General features: G+C 40.3%; 1 long non-coding RNA gene across 1 annotated transcript in view; it reads right to left on the bottom strand.

Annotated features, from left to right (window-relative positions):
* LOC127238051 (uncharacterized) overlaps window positions 1-13231 on the bottom strand; it is a 33775-nt gene continuing 20544 nt past the window's right edge. The window contains exons 2-4 of the long non-coding RNA XR_007835900.1: window positions 10433-10587; window positions 8295-8424; window positions 1-184 (exon numbers count right to left, since the gene is read on the bottom strand). This is a non-coding gene — a long non-coding RNA (uncharacterized LOC127238051). The remainder of the gene's footprint in view (window positions 185-8294; window positions 8425-10432; window positions 10588-13231) is intronic.

Here is a 13231-nt window from a genome sequence, read left to right as displayed (position 1 = left end):
GCAACCTTGAGGACTTCTCCACAGGGCCATTCTTATTCAGGCATTAGTTTCATAGTTTACGTGCTCTTGCTGCTGGAGATTGTAGAGCTTCTAAGTCTTTTGACTTGATTTATCCTGCTGATCATTCTTATGAGATTGTTGGCTTCTTTAGAAGTAAGATTCTTTGGCAAATCTTCTCCAGGGCCTTCATGTAAAATAGAGAAGGAAAAAAAAATTAAGAGAAGAGAGACTTGCCCAGGTCTACAGCTCTTCCCTGAATTTGTGGTTTCATGTTCCCCTCTTTTACTCTTCCAACTGTTACTTACAACAGTTCTTATCTTGGTTAGCTTTCTAATGCTGTAAAACATCATGACAAAAGAGCAAATTGGGGAGTAAAACTTTATTTGGTTAATATGTCTCAGTCACAATCCATCTCTGAAAGAAGTCCAGACAGGAACTCAAGGCAGGAACCTAGAGGCAGGAACTGAAGCAGAGGCTGTGGAGGAGTGCTGCTGACTGGCTTGCTGCTTTACCTACATGTATGTTTGTGCACCATGTATGTGACTGCTATCTGTGGAGGTCAGTAGAGGGCACTAGATGCCCTGGAACTGGAGTTGCAGATGAATGAGCCACCAAGTAAGTGATAGAAGTTGAACGTGGGTCCTCGGTAAGAGCAACAAGTTCAATAAACAAATGAGCCACCTCTCCAGTTCCTCAGCTTACATTTTTATGCAGTTCATGACCATGTGCCTAGAAGTGGCACTGCCCACAGTGAGCTAGGCCTACGAAGACCCTAGCTGTGTTGGTTAACTAATACCTAATTAACACAGTTTAGAACTAAAATTTTACCTTGGCTTTATTTTCAACACCAATTTACTTCAGGTTAGAGCTCTATAACTCAAAATCTAAAGTCTGGACTGCTCCAAAGCCCAAAACTTTTTGAGCACTGACTTGGTATCATAAGTGGAAAATCCTACACTTAGTTTCATGTGACAAGTCACAAACAAAATGCAGCTGTGGTAAATATTTGGTCCAAAGTATACAGAAAACAAAGTTCCCCTTTAGTCTGAGTTCCATCCCCAAAACAGCTCACTATGTGTGCACAAATGTTCCAAAATAAAAATAAAACGTGGAATAGTTTTCATACCCAGCATGTCACATAAAGACTGCTCAACCACTTTGAAGACTTAATGAAAGCTTGTTTTGTGTGAATCCCTAACCATTTCTAGGGACTGAACAGTACGCAAGTGATTTCTGATATAGATCCCATCACCTGTCAAGGGGTTTTCCCCATGGACCACTGAACAGACCAACCACAGCCAGATACAGCAAATATACTCATCTGAGCTCCTTGTCATCCAGAGAGCCAGGCCAGCTAGTTACCACTTCAGGTAGTTCTAGAACCTATGGTGTTAACTTCAGAGATGATTTTTATCTAATTCAGGATCCAAGTAACAGGAAGGCCTGATCTATTGTTTGCATGACAAATATTTCCTGATCTCTCCTTCAGGCAACTTCATTTGTCACTGTGGTCTACTTTGAAGCTCCATTTACATTTGAGGACTAGTCCTGTAAATATCAAAACTCACACAGGGTACATTGCTATGAAAAGTTCTATCAGCAGTGGACACTGGTGTCTCAGGCCCCAGAAATGAGATACAGATGCTTATAACTTAGTGAGTTCAAGGGGCTGATAGGATACACTGGTGTCACTGCAGACTTTAGGGTTTGCATTGAGCTCTGTCATGCTACTAGAAAGTTTAGGCTCACACAGATATTTAAAATGCTAGTTACAGTCTATGTATTTTCAGTACCCTTGTAGACCAATGTGTTCAATAATCTGAGCTGAAGCTGTAAGTGGTAACCAAACCCATTAAAGATGAAACAAGGTTTTTTGTTTGTTTGGATTTTTGTTTGTTTGTTTGGGGTTTTTTTTTGTTTTTTTGTTTTTGTTGTTGTTGTTGTTGTTTTTGTAATGTGGTCTTCCAGGAAGCTGCCTCTAGACAGAACTACAGAAAATTAACACAATAAGTAAAGCATTATAGAACAGCTATTAACTGATTACACTAATAAAAACCAAATGGAGGCCCTGAGTCTACCCTCTGGGAAAGGAGGATAGATAAAATAAACAAGGTAAAATATAGAGTAAAGGATAATTGATTTTAAATAACAATAACACAGTTACCTCCAACCAAGTTTTAAAAAATATAGATTCCTTTCTGTGTGGGGAAAGATAGAAGAAAGTTATTCATATCCTTTCTCCTTAACATCTAAGTTTCATACTAATGGTGTTCCCCTAGACTAACAAATTGGAGAAATTAAGGAGTGCTGACAAGTTTCTTAAACAACAGGCACAGTGATTTAATACATCAAATTACTAGAGAAAAAACAGGGTCTCTGCATCCAAAAGGCTTGCTCCAGCAGCATGGGACAGGAAGTCAGCTGTAAGGAAAACTGACAGGAAGGAGAGAGGAAGGAAAACTAACATTTCCTCTTGTGGTGGGCAGAAGTTTAAGCCCAAGCCCACTACATCTCTTTCTATGGCTCAAATCCTGGGAACTGTTGAGTATTTGTGGGACTGGCTCTAAGAAGAGAAGGATCATGATGGAGAAGATTCTGGATTTCCCATTTGTTTTCTAACATACCGTCCATGTACCTACCTTTAGATCTAATAGTCCTAACAGCAACTATAGTAAGTATGTATCTAACCAAATGCTTAATGGGAGTTGTCCCTAATTCTTGCAGCATCTTACAATTTGTCTGTGAAGACATGCAGGCAGAGGATGACATGGTGACATGTTCAAGGCCCCACAATCATTAAGATTAGCCTACTCCAGAGGCATCTGCCAACCTGCCTCAATATAGGTACCCCAAGCTTCCTCAGATATTGTTGGTGTGGGAGTCTTTTATTTTTCTCCTCAGTCTCTTCTCACTTATTGCTTTAACCAGTCTAAACTCATGGAACCAATTCTTTTTGCATGGCATATGCAGAACTCTGGGTTATTTTTACTCCCCACTGGCAAAAAGTCAGCAAATTCAAATGAAATGATAATTTCTATGTGAGAAAATAGTTTAGCGTTTCCTTAAAATGTGAAAAATATAAAATCTTAGGCAAGACACTAACTTTTCAGTTGGCAGAAAATAGCCTGGTGGCTTTACATGAAATAAAACAAGGGCAGCTCAGATCTTTACTATCTGAGAATTAAAGGAGAGTTCTGCTGACAGGGAACAATGGGTATTTGGACATGAAAAGAAGAATTGATGATATATGCAGGCGGTGTCTGCATACATACATAGAGAACACTCAAATATAAAAGGGGTCACACTTATTCAATATTTAGAAAAATGGCCCAGGAGGCATCTGATGAGACAGCCAACAAACAGAAGACTCAGGAAGGGAGATTTAAAGCTAAGTGGGAGAGGGGGATCCAAACACGAGAGCTGACCAAAAGCATATTGTGTTGGGGTCAGCATTCTTGCTAGCAAAATGTTAGAGGCACTTCCAATGAGGGACACTTTAAATAACAGGGAGGATCTTGCCTTGAAGTAAAACATTTAAAAAAAAATAGAAATTATACTTTTTAGGTAGTTTGGGGCACAGAAAAATCATTGACTGTGGGTGGTAATATTATCTGTCTAGATAACTCAAAAAGAACCAAAATTAGCTAATTATTTGAATAAGAAACCACTTAAATTGCAAATACAACAGAAAATGTATAAACAAATTACTTTTCCCAGAAAACAGTAATAAAATATCATAGAAAAGTTACATGCAAACAGCACTGAATATGAAACTGTCATATTCAGAAGAAAAATCTCAAAATGTAAAGAAGGTCACATAAAAAGATAAATGAGAATGCATAAGAGAACTCAAAATTGGAAACCTTAACTGGGCAGTCTATGGGGCCTCTGGCAGTGGATCAGTGTTTATCCCTAGTATAGGAATGGACTTTGGGAGCCCATTCCACATAGAGGGATACTTTCTCAGCCTAGACACATGGGGGAGGGCCTGGGCCCTGCTGCAAATGATGTGACAGACTTTGAAGATTCCCCATGGAAGGGAAGAGGGGGCAGAAAGGGGATGGGATGGTGGTTGGGAAGGGACAGGGGATGATGGGAAGGAGAGGGAACTGGAATTGACATGTAAAACAAGCGTGTTTCAAATTTAAATTTTTTTAAAAAAATGAAAAAATTAGAAACCTTAGATTCCCAACATTGATGTACAAGTGCATCCTCACATTTTTAATTTATGGAGGTTTTTTTCCTCTTGGTTTTTTAAGACAAGGTTTCTCTATGTAACCTTGGCTATCCTGAAATTGGCTCAGAAGAACAGGCTAGCTTCCAACTCAGAGATCCACCTGCCTCTGCCTCCTGAGTGCTGAGATTAAAGGTGCACACCACTGCTGCCCGGAGAAATTAGTGAGGGCACAACTCTCAGAAAGCTACCCAGTGAGGAAGAGCTTACCAGATAGGGAAGGACAGCTTAAAATGATGAAAAGGGGAGGGCTCAGGGAAAGTGAAGATGAAAAGACAATGAAATAAAATACAGAGACACAGAAAGATGGCAACTAGCACACGACTCCTAGATGAGGACAGAGAGGTAGTTTTATTAAATGAATTCTTACCACAAGGACCAAAACAGACCCAGGGAACTGAGAGACTTAAATGGTTTCCAAGGTAAAAAGTGCCATTACAAAAGCACTAGCTTTTGTAACCTCACCCTGATCTCACATGACCTCACCCTGAGACGCACAGCCCCAAAAGCAAAGAAGAGAGATGAGCCGAGGGTGGGGAACATCTGCATTCATGAATGGACACAGATGTGTAAACAGCTAAAAAGCTTCAAAAGAACGGAGTGCCCCCAATATTGGATAGGGAAGGGTTTATTAATTTCAGATTGAGTGATTGAAATGACCCATTGGTTGACTTTTTTGGAGAGATGAAACTGACTCCCTGACAGGCTGGCCTTGAACCCTGAGAAATCTTCCTACCTCAGCCTCCAATACTGGAACTACATATTAATGTTGGATATTAATAGTAAAAGCAATATTGCACTTTTTAAATGTGCAGTTTAAAATCGACAAATCACTCCATAGAACTGGCAAGCAAAAGCTAAGTAAATAAAAAATAGTTTCAGAGCATGGAAATCACTACATGCATGAAAAACAAAGCATGGCAGTACACAAGTCTTTAACACCAGCAATTCAACACTGATGAAAGAAGGTTGCTAAAAGTTCAAGACAGCCTGGGCTACCAACTGATGCCAAGTCAACCTGGGTTGCACTTTGAGACTATCTTTTTAAAAGATCTGCATTCCCATTAACTGTAAAATGATAAGAAGGCATAGGGCTTCAGAGGACAACTCTGCAAATATTGAGGAAAGTAGGAAGGAAGGGAGGGAGAAAGAGAGAGGGAAGAAAAGAAGGGATGGAGGAAGAGAGCGAGGAGGGAGAGAGGGAGGGAGGAAGGAAGGAAGGAAGGAAAGAAGGAAGATAGGCTTTGACCCAAGTGTCTCACCTATAGCAACACATTCAGAAAAAAAAAAAAATTGTGACACAAGATTCTACAAAGGCCACAATTACAAATAGCAAAATAGGGTTAGGATGTAGCCCAGTGACAGGATGCTTTCTTAGCATCCAAAGCCCCTGGTTCCAGTCCCAGCATCACAATCAAACAGCACAACTGCCCAGAATAAAGAATTCTAGAACCTATGTGTAAGGATACAATGATGATATAAAACATGCTTAAAATAGTTTTATCAATATGGGCAAATATTTATTACAGCTTATGAAAAGGGAAAGCATTTACAGATCAATGAACTATGTAGCAGAGCCTCAATCTCATTTCTTAAAAACAGGAAAATTTACTTTTACAAAAAGGAAACTAGAAGTGAGTAGTACACATGTAATCCTACCATTTGGGAGGTGGAGGCAGGAGGATGGGGAAGTTCAAGGTCACACCCAGCTGTATAGTGAGCTGTATAGGAAAAAGAAAGAGGGGGGAAAAACAGATGGAAAAGGTCAGGCTATATATACCAACTTGTTATCAGTAAGAGGCAGGATCGCAGGTATTGGGGTTATTTCATCGTGGTTTCTATCATTTCTAAATATTCTCCCCTGAGTGTACATTCTCCCAGCAACCCAGAGAACAGTGCCTGCTCCTCCTGGCTTGTATGGAGTATCAGCAGAAGGTAGCAACCTGGAGCGGGTGCTGGGAAGAGAGAATGGGGACCAAGGACCACCACAGGGTTCTTAATGCTCTGACTCTATGCCTCTTCTAACTTATCTTTTCCTTCTTTGTCTGTTGTCAGAATGTTTGCAGTCTCCAGCACCATTTTATTGGCTCCTCCTGTGAGTGACAGGCCAGAGTGTCCCAAGAATCCTTAATGTATTTTGTGTCAGGGGCCTGTGGGTCAGTAAGGTTATTAATAAACAGCGCCTCTTGTTCTAATTTTGGTCCCTCCTCTCCTCCATGCCTCCCCTGCTGCCCTGCTTTTCCTTTCGTTTCTCTTGTCTGATCCTTTCCGCTCCTCCCTGACACAAAGCATTCGGCCTTCATTTTAGCTCAACCTTTGGCATTTTTCCCATAATGCTTTTTGGATGCTGCTGGTCCTGCTACATTTTCATGGAGAATTTAATTTTTAAGAAAATGCTTGGTGTCCTAAATCAATTTGATGCAGCTAGTAGACTCTTATGATATTACAAGCAGGGGAGAATGAAGGGATACCCAAAATTGAAGCAAAACACAAAACACAGGGGGTGGGGGGAGTACCTCATTTCTCTCAATGATTTCTTTTGGGCTAGATGCGCACAAAATCAGGCAGAACTTGAAAGTCTAAACAAACATGGATAGATGTGAGGTAGGAGGTAGAACACAGATTTCTGCTTTAATATTTTACTACTTAGTTGATAAGGTATAAATAACAAACTTAGTGCCATGTGTATAAACTGTGAACTTGGCATTATTAGCATTACATGGATTGTCTTAGATTTGGATATATGTACAACAACTTTAGCTCACATTTAGAGACTCATTGATAACCTGAATTCATGTTCATAGAAAACCTGTCTTTTCTCTTTAAAAAAAAGTATTTATTTATTTTATGAGTGAGTGACACTCTTGCCAAACACACCCATGGGAAGGTCAGAGGGTCAGTTCTCTCCTTCCACCATGTGGAGCCTGGGGATTGAACCGTCATTAGGTTTGGGGTCTTTACTTGCTGAACCACCATACCCACGTTGTTATACTATCTCTGCTGATTTTATTATATAAATAGAAATTGTTACATGGCAATCACCAATCCCCCCCCACACACACACACTGAATGTGCTCTGTGCAAACTTACTCTTTTGAGTTTTTAACTTTTGTCTTGAAAAGAAATACATAGTTGCATTTATGAAGAGAGCTCTAAGAGAGTTCATAGACCAGTTTCCCTTAACAATGATAAAGCAGTGCTTTCATAGAGGAAACTATGCAAAAAGCCCATGATTATAATGTTGAATTATTCATTTTTTCAAATTAACCCATTGTACTTTTTCAGAATCAAGAACACATCTGAAGAAAAAAAAAGACTGTTTCAGCTTCTTCAGGTCCCAGCCGGGGTCCACAGGTGGTGGGACAAGGATAAAGAAGGTGGTGAGTATCCAACTACAATTCTTAATGCTCCAGGGATAAAATTTCTTATGAAAACTGGCAGCCTTTTTGTTCCTCATCAGCCTTTTTAACACGCAGCCACGTCTCTGTTTAGCTGAGCCTGCCGTGTTCTCTCTTGACTGAACTGAACTAAATTTATGCCACTGAAAACTCCCATTGAAGTACCTCCACAGCACAGTCAGTGGGAGCTGTGTGTACATAAGTGCACAAGATCTTGGCCTGCCGAGTGTAATAGCATCTCTGCCCTTGGAGATTATGGGTATGATATGGGTGAGTGTAATGGATAGGGCAGTCTGTGTACAAATTTCAAATGACTTGCTACACCCCTTTCAGATGGTTGCTGTCAAAAGTATTAATGCATCACACACACAACAACTGTGTATCATATTACCTGCGGCCTCTGCTTCCCCCAAAAAGCTCCTCCCATTGTAGCAGGTGAGTGCCTGGGGTGTGGTGAGGTAATTGAAAACATACAAAGGAGTTTCATTCGTTGAGCTCTGTGTATTAATATAGAAATAACCAACCTGTCTAACAAGGACAGAAGTTCAAAAGGAACTGCCTGTAAAAGATGTCTCTAGAAGACTGAAATTTCTAGCCCAATGAGAACTTGATATAACACGCAGCTGTGAAGCAAACGGAGAAAGGCCCTGCCCTGGACTTACTCAGGATCTTCCAGTATTGTAGCTTCGTGTTTGTGGACAGTGAGAACAGCACAGCGATGCCCTCATGGTAGATGGTGCTTAAAAACAGTTTTCTTCCAAGCATGGATTTCTAAGTGAGTCTTTCTATGGCCTAGAAATGCACAAAATGTAAGCAAAATGAAGAGCTACAAAACACTAACATTCTTGCTCTTTTTCATGTTAAAAAGACCTTACTTTTTTTTTTTTTGGTTCAGCTTATTAGAGGCACAACCAGAGCAGAATGCATTCTCCTTTTCTGAGTGTGGACTGGACTTGCATACAGGACTCTTATGATGTCTTCAAATGAATAGAAACACAATAGTTTGGCCTTGGTAAAGATACCTGGTTTGGGGCTGGGAATAGCGGTCAAAGTACTTGTCCAGCATATAGGAGGCCCTATGGGTATCTGTCAAAGAAAACAACTACCACAGAGGTGGCCTAATATTCAGTATCTATACTTCTCTTTCCAAGATGACCTTCTTATTAACTAGTTTTTTTGTTTTGTTTTGTTTGGTTTGGTTTGGTTTTTTTTTTTTTTTTTAAATTTTATTTCTTCTGTGTGTATGTCCATGTGTCATAGTACATGTGTGGAGGTCCAAAAACAACTTATGGAAGTCTGTTCTCTCCTTCCACTATGTTGGTCCCAGGGAGCAAACTGAGCTCATAAGGCCTGGCAGTAAAGACCATTAGCTGTTGAGTCATTTCTCTGGCCCAGGATTTTTTTTTAATGACATATTGAATATCTGTTAGCATTAGAAACTACAGAGCTTATTATATTACCGGCTGCTACCACTATGGAAATTACTCATTCAAAAGCTCAGCATATTGACAACAAACACATTTCTTTATACTTAGAATCCAGTCTCAATTTACCTTATCTTTATAATAAGTAATGCACATCATGTCCTAGGCACTAATGGTAAGTGTTCTGTATGTGTAAATTCATTTAATTATTAAAATAACTGTATAAGGTAGTTCTACCGGTATCTCCATTTTATAAATGAAGAACTGAGTCACACACAAGCTAAGATGCTCATACACATGGCATATTGGCAAGCCCAGGATTTAAATCCAAGCAAATCTCACTTTGGAGACCATTTCTGTTAACCACTACTTAAGAACTGACAGAATCAATACACACTTATTTTTTACCATAAAAGTTCTAGAAACTTCAGAAATCCTAATATGCTCCAAATTTAGTTTAGTAATGGATAAAAACTGTGGGGTGGGGAAATGGGATTAGTGTTAGTCAGTCTGCAAAGCAACAAAAGATGAGAGTGATAGATTCTAGAAGCTCCCAAAAATTCCAAAGCAAACTGAAATTTAATGGGGATAAACATGAAACATTCTTCAAAGTATTAAATCTCCTGTGCACTCCTAAGATGATTGACATCTGACTCCAGGATACAGGGGTTCTTGCCCATGAGAGGCTTTGTTTAAAACCAGTAACAGGACACTCTCTGTGAAAGTCACAGAAGTTCTGAGTATTTTGTTTGTTTCAAGAGATCTCTTAAGATATCCTAGTAAACCAGGCCAACTTGCATCCAGTAAAACAAAACCAGTAGGTTGAGGGATGTATTCATTGTCTTTAAGTACCAAAAACTTCTTTTCTAGGGCAAAGCAACTCTGATGCCAATGTGATTTCTGCTCCCATACACAATCAAAGTCATCAAAACACAAACTTATCTAAGAATGGTAGCTATAGGAAAGTAAGCCTTCCCCTCTGTCATTCTGGCCCAGGCCTTCATACAGGTATGTTACCTGTAATGAGTACGGTTTTTCCGCCTGCCGCCGCTGGTCTTGTCCCGCCACCATGCCGCCAGCCCCAAATAATACACAGAGACTCTGTATTTGATACAATACTGTTGGCCCAGTTACTTGTTTCTTATCGGCTAGCCCTGCCTTTAATTATTAACCCATTTCTGCTGATCTATGTTTTTCTCTTACCGGGGAGCCGGCGGCATACTGCTTTCTTTAGACTCTCCATCTTGACTCCTCCTTACTACTTCCTATTTCTTCCTTGTCTCCTAGTCCCTCCTATCTTCCTTTCCTATTGGCCAACAGTGCTTTATTATTAACCAGTATGAGAAACATACAAAGTGACATCTCCCATCAGTTACCTGTTTGGAAATTTGCAATTCTCAAACTCTCTCTTCATTTCCTTGAACAGCAGTCTATCTCCAGAACTCTGGCTTCAGCAGGAACCTGAAGCAATGTCCTCACAAGTCTTCACCCACAGGTAGGTGTCTACACCTTCTTGATTCTGTTATAGAACCTTAAATTTAAAGAAAAATCTATATTTAAAGATTGCCTGTTTTACAGGGAAAAGGATATCAGCTAACCATGTAGAGCTACAGATGCTATCCCTAGTGTCACATGGAATTCCTCCTCATTTCAGAATAGATCCTTTGACAGAATCTGCCTTAGCATCACTACACAGCAACTTGGTCCTAACCTTGTTCTCAGAAATTGGTCTGGTCCCCAGTGGCCATCCTATCATTTAGCTGAGAGCTTACTATCATCTCTAAGTTAATTTGGAAGCTAATTGTGAAGGTCAGGGGCTCTGACATTGTAGAAAATGGTAAACTGTGGAGATAAGCCAGGATCGGAAAAATCCAACATGGAAGCAATTGGGGTTTTGTAACTAGTTTTATGTAAGTGTGTGATGGTCTGGAGTAGCACTGTCTTTTAGTTGCCTTCGGTGTTACTGGATGATGGGATCAAAATACCTCTAAGCATCTACATCACAGGGTCAATCTTAGTTCTTTATGTCAAGAATCATTTTTATTATGTACATGCATGTGGGTGCGCATGGCATGTGTGTAAGTGCCCACAGAGGCCAAAGGCATTGGCATTCACTCCTGGAGCTGGAATTACAGGCAGTTGTGAGCAACTACTCCACATGGGTGCTGGGGTCTACCAGCGCAAAAAGCTCTTTTATCGCTAAACTGTCTCTCCAGATACTCTTCTAAGTCCTTTGAAAAAATTTTAGAGGGCTGAAGAGGAGGTCCAGCAGGGGGAAAAAAAAACTTTCTAGCAAGCTTGATCATCTAATTTCAATTCCCATGTAAAAAGATGTGTGCACACATCTGTAATCCCATCATTCTTACAGAGAGATGAGCAGCAGAGGCAGAAGAATCACCCAGACATCTAGCCAGTGACACACAAATGGAGTACAGAAACAAGAGAGATTGAGATTCAATGAGATAGAAAGTTTTTTTCTCTAACTCCCCCCATGTACCCTGTTAGTCTCTCCCTCCCTCTTCCCCCCTCTTTCTCTCTCTCTCACACACACACTATTTGAGACATAGTCACACTGTGTAGTAATGGCTAGCCTGGAACTTACTAGGTAGCTGAGACAGGCTGTGAAATCACAGATCTGCCTACCTCTGTCTCCTGAGTGCTGGGATTGAAGACTGACATTGTACATCAATCACTCCTGGAACACAAAAACCAAATGTTTAAAATATCAGAAAAGCTACTGGTTTTTTAAAGAGAGAGGGAGAAGGAGGGAGAGGGAGAAAGAAAGAGGGAGAGAGAACTTTAGGAAGAAGAGCCCAGCCCCTATCTGTGGTTATTTTCAATTTATCAGTCTACCAGTGGCATTTAGTGTGGTCTAGCTTGAAATCATATACACACACACACATTCTGACCACAATGAAACTGTGCCTGTCTCCTCAACAATGCTATATTTGTCAGGCTGGCTTTCCTGGGATGGATACTGCTCATTCTTCATCCTTCTTCACCCGTGAACATTTCAACAAGCAAGATCAAGTCACTAGCCTCAGGATTATGCTAAGACAAAATAAATACCTTTAAACAATTTTGAAATGATCAAAGTTCTGGAAAATGAGTACATTTTGTCCTCTGAAGAGGGAGAAACCTGTATCTCAATCTCACATAGTTTAAACTTTTGTCAGCTTCAGAGTTTAAACCAAATGTTCTAGACAATTCCATTTTGGTCAAGGTATTTGTATTTGCTAAGTGTAGTGGTGTTCACTTTCAGTCTGAGCACTTGGGAAGGAGAGGCAAACAGATCTCTGTGAGTTCAAAGTCTACTTGATCTACATAGCAAGTTCCAGGCCAGCCAGTGCCACATAATGACACTTTGTCTCAATAATAATAATGATAATAATAATAATAATAATAACAACAATAACAACAACAACAAATAAAATCACCTGTTTCTAAACACACTCTCATTGGCACAGTCTTCATGGTGATAACTTACCTACCCTTGGTCACTAACCTGTAAGGTATTCAAAACACAAAGTTAAATCCAAGTGTTGTAGTAATGAAGCAAAAATGGCAGGAAGCTGTTATCCCTTATTTTGTTTGCAAAGATAAATTTTGAGGTACATCTAGCTGAAAGGCCACACCCTGACACAACACTCACAGTCATTACTGCTTCAGTGATGAAAACCTATGTCTTCACTGCAAGGCACCTCCATGTCAACTCCTCTACCTGGAAGACAATGTTTTGTATCCTACTTGCTGGTCTCAGGCAAGTAACAACAGGGCCTTCTACCTGCTTCTCTCTGGTTAAGACAGGCAGGTCAAGAGGGAAGTCAAATTTAGGCTGAGATTCCTGCAGTTTATACTCTCCAGCTTGTGGACCAAAGCCAAAGGGCCCTGGGCTACAAAGTGCAAACAGATCTCTGTGGCCTTCTAATCTAGGTAATTGATCCCAAATGCTGTTACCCCTTTCCAGACAGAAGCTTTGCATGATTTTTAAGGAATCTGGAACTTTTCTCAAGTGGCAGAGGACAGTTTGGAGTGTTAATTCACTCTTTTCATCAACACTAACAGCCAGGTAGAGACACAGGAGGTGTAGGAGCCTCTTTGCAGAGTGCTGCTTTGTTTTCTTATGCTCAACCCCTCTCACTTGGTCCCCCATCCTAGTGGGTGGAAGTGTGCTT

Source organism: Phodopus roborovskii, unplaced genomic scaffold (assembly GCF_943737965.1).
Source record: "Phodopus roborovskii unplaced genomic scaffold, PHOROB, whole genome shotgun sequence".
Lineage (NCBI taxonomy): Eukaryota > Metazoa > Chordata > Mammalia > Rodentia > Cricetidae > Phodopus > Phodopus roborovskii.
Note: the sequence above shows the minus strand (reverse complement) of the source record. Positions and strands in the feature narration are given on the sequence as shown.